Here is a 3,733-nt window from a genome sequence, read left to right on the forward strand (position 1 = left end):
TCCCCCCTCTCTCTCTGCTTTCCCTCTCTCCCTCTCTCTCGCTGCTCTTCCTCTCTCTCGCTGCTCTTCCTCTCCTACCCATCTCCTCCTGCTCTTCAGCGCCGTTTTCCCGCTATTTCCGCTGATATCGAGCGGTGCGGGCTGCGGGGGCTCCGAGCCCGAGCCTCGTTAGCGTGGCACAATGTGCGCCTTGTGGCTTCAGGCGGTGCCGCGGACCAAGATAGGGCTTTCGGCACGACGGACGAAATGACAAAAAAGGCCGACCAAAGGATTTCGCCTCGCATTTCACGGCTTTGTACCGGTGGGAAGTAGGAGGCACTCCATTTCCACCTAGTACAAACGCCGCATCCGAGAAAATAAACTATAGAATCAAGAGTGTAGTTCCGGAATCACTACTGAAACGTGATTTGAACTAAATAATGCAACCTGCATTTTAGTGAGGCAAGAAACATATTCTTGATTTGAGTACATAATTTTAGATGGATACGCCTTTCTTCTACAATCTTAGTTCCGTGTGAAGGGACTTCTTTAAAATATGAAGAATTCTGTTCGTAACGTAGAGTTACAATACTTCACTTCTTGTTAATATGAACAGCCGGGCTGTATTACAAACGTTGCCTTTATTATTGCAATCCTGCCACTTCATATAACAAATCCTTTATTTGCTTTAAGAACGATCGAAATTCTTCACTGGTGTTCCCATATTTTCTCCTGATCCTGAGGAGCTCTATTGGCACAAAAGCCCTCCAACCCCCTGCTGCGCTCCATCATTTACAAATCCCTGTCACCCACTACAACCTGGAGGATAACAAACGGAGGAAGATAAAAACGGGGCGCGAAATTCTGTTCAAATTTACAGGGTTTTGTTTTTCTGTTAAAAGATAGACTGAGTGAGTGAGTGAGTGAGTGAGTGAGTGAGTGAGTGAGTGAGTGAGTGAGTGAGTGAGTGAGTGAGTGAGTGAGTGAGTGAGTGAGTGAGTGAGTGAGTGAGTGAGTGAGTGAGAGACAGAGAGGGGGGAGGGGGGTCACCGGAGAGTGCAAGAGGGTGTTTGGTACCGGGTTTCTACGCCCGCTGAGGGTCTGAGGGTGCGCTGAGTTGTTGTGGTCCCGACCTGGAAAGGGGGGTAGCGTTCCGATAAAGGCGAATGGGGTAGCAGAGGGGTAGAGAGAGAGAGAGAGAGAGAGAGAGAGAGAGAGAGAGAGAGAAGGGGGAAGGGGGGCATAAAAATGAGACGGGACGAGAACGAAAATGAGGAGACACAGCAGATTAAATTAAACAAAGCGAGTGGTGGCTGTGAGTGTGGGGTGGGGTGGGAGGGTCGGAAGGTATGGAGCGTGCGATGAGAGTGCGTTTGTTGGTGTGTAACTGGGAGAGGGAGTCGGCAGTGATTGCGGGATAGAAAAAAAAAAGAGGAGGAACACAAAGGCCCCAAAAGGCAGCCGGTCCGGTCCAGGCGGATGTTAATAAAGCTTTGTGCGCGGCTGATACCCGCTGCAGCTGAGAGGGGGGGGGGGGCGCCCAAGCGCCCTGCTGTGCCGCGGAGTGCGCTCGTCGCGCTCATCTCCAACAGGAGCTACCTTATGACAATAAGTAAGTGATCCCCTTGCGCAATAAGGACCATACCTTAGGCGTGCATCCCTGTCACTGCTGGAAGATATCCAGTTAGCGTAAAAGTGAGGAAAAGTGAGAAGTGAAGTGAGGCTGGGCGAAGCCGAGCGAGGAAGCGTAAAAGCGTAGAAGTGAAAAGCCGGAAAGTGAAAAGCGAAATAGGGTGTGTTCAGATAGAGGGTCGTTTTAGGTGGGTTTGGGTCGGTATCACCGATTGGCATGCCGCATGTCATCAGAAAACAACACGATGACGTTAAATTACAGAGAATTTCGCGTCTCAACTCAGAACCGAGTGCAACTTGATTACTTGCTCATGACTATATTTCGTGCTTATATTGTAATTTTACACTCGGAGACGCAAAGTTCGCTGTATTTTAACGATCTCGCGTTATTTTTTGATGACAACCCACCCAAAACGACCTTTTTCCTGAACACACCCTATTTCGCTTTTCACTTTCCGGCTTTTCACTCCTACGCTTTTACGCTTCCTCGCTCGGCTTCGCCCAGCCTCACTTCACCTCACTCGGCCTCACTTCACTTCTCACTTTTCCTCACTTTTACGCTAACTGGATATCCTGGGCGTCTCAGTCACGTATAGTCTCCCATTCTTAATGGACCATTATTTTCATTATAAATAACGTTTTTTCGACGTTATAAAACGGCCGTATGAGAAACTTTGTCTTCCCTTGACAAAAAGGTCGAGCTTGTTGTGTAAGTTAGGTAGAAATGTGTCCAATAACCTTCAGGGTAAATAAATGCTAACATTATATCAATCTGTGTACACCTCTTAGTAGCGAGAGGAGGAATTTGTCACACGTGCAAGACAAATTAATCCATAGAGGATTGAGCGTGCGAGACCCGGTCGAGACCGCAGGGTAAAAGTGACTGCGCACGGAAACTACAACTTTTCCTTCGCAACCAAGCCGTTTTCCCATCGAAAATTCCCACTTCTGCTGGAAACCATGCAGTCACTTTTCTCGTGTGAGCCGCCCGGACCGAACCTTAGACGAGGAAAAACAGATTATGGCCAAGTATGACCACTATTTGTTTCAGCAGCACGAACCTTACGGACTGAAAAGTGTCCACCACAACCGTGGTTATTGCAAGGTTCCTCGAATTGAAACACGACGCGAGGAAGAGCTCAGAACAGTATGAAAGACGCGTGGAATTCCACATAGAGAGAGAGGGGGGGGGGGGAGAGAGGAGCGGGTCGTAGATTGCTCAGCAGCTCGCAATGCCCCGCAGTACGGCTGCGCGCCACAGGAACCGGTTATGAGACCGGAGTTCATTAACACACGAAGGCACACTGGGTGTGTACGAGAGAGGACACGTGTTTGAACGAGTTCTTTCAACTAACTCATACCGCTCAAGAAACATTTTGCAATAAAATAATACTCGCCGCGGAGCCTAAATTTGCGACACTGTTAAATAGTCGTAGATTTACGGGAATATTATAATTTGAAATCGCAAATGTACAATTACAGCACTTGGTATCGACTTAAAATTGATCGACAAGCAAAAATAGGCTTTTCCAAACTGGAACATAATTTTTAAATAAATTTAACAAATGTTGTAAATTTACGAGGATCACAGTCGATACTTTTAAAACGAGCTGTATTTACAAGTGTTTAACAAATTCCATGGTTTATTCTGATTCGCATTTCCGGGTTTGATATAATAGCCTTACTGCAGAATGTAATGAAAAGAAAATTAATTTTAGTAGTGTGGTGTTAAAGTACCGCGAACTGGATATTACAGTTGTATTGAATACTAATTCCTTCTGATTTTATTTTCATTGCACTGACTTCTTGACTTGATTTGATCCCTATCGAGGAGTTGAATGGAACGGGAAGGGAATGGGCCGAAGTCCCCCCTCCCTTCTGGGCCAAAGCCGTGTTATTGGCAGCTCCGCTCTTTTAATCCAGCACTCTCTCTCTCTCTTTAACTTCTAATCCCCCCTCGCCCCACTCCTCTATCGGCCACCCCTCCGTCGCCACCCACCCACCCCCTCTTCCTCTACAAATAAGTAGATAGTAAAAGCGAAGCAACAGGACGGTCGTTTCCCTCAAAATGACGTCTTTTCCGCGATCAGATTTCCTGCGTTGCGTCGTGGGAGATAACGCC

General features: G+C 47.3%; 1 protein-coding gene across 1 annotated transcript in view; it reads right to left on the reverse strand.

Moving 5' to 3' along the window:
* LOC127749067 (uncharacterized) overlaps positions 1-3,733 on the reverse strand; it is a 22,625-nt gene that overhangs the window by 5,715 nt on the left and 13,177 nt on the right. The window lies entirely within an intron of this gene.

The sequence above is a fragment of the Frankliniella occidentalis genome, unplaced genomic scaffold (genome assembly GCF_000697945.3).
Source record: "Frankliniella occidentalis isolate FOCC.00 unplaced genomic scaffold, Focc_3.1 Scaffold28, whole genome shotgun sequence".
Taxonomy (NCBI): domain Eukaryota; kingdom Metazoa; phylum Arthropoda; class Insecta; order Thysanoptera; family Thripidae; genus Frankliniella; species Frankliniella occidentalis.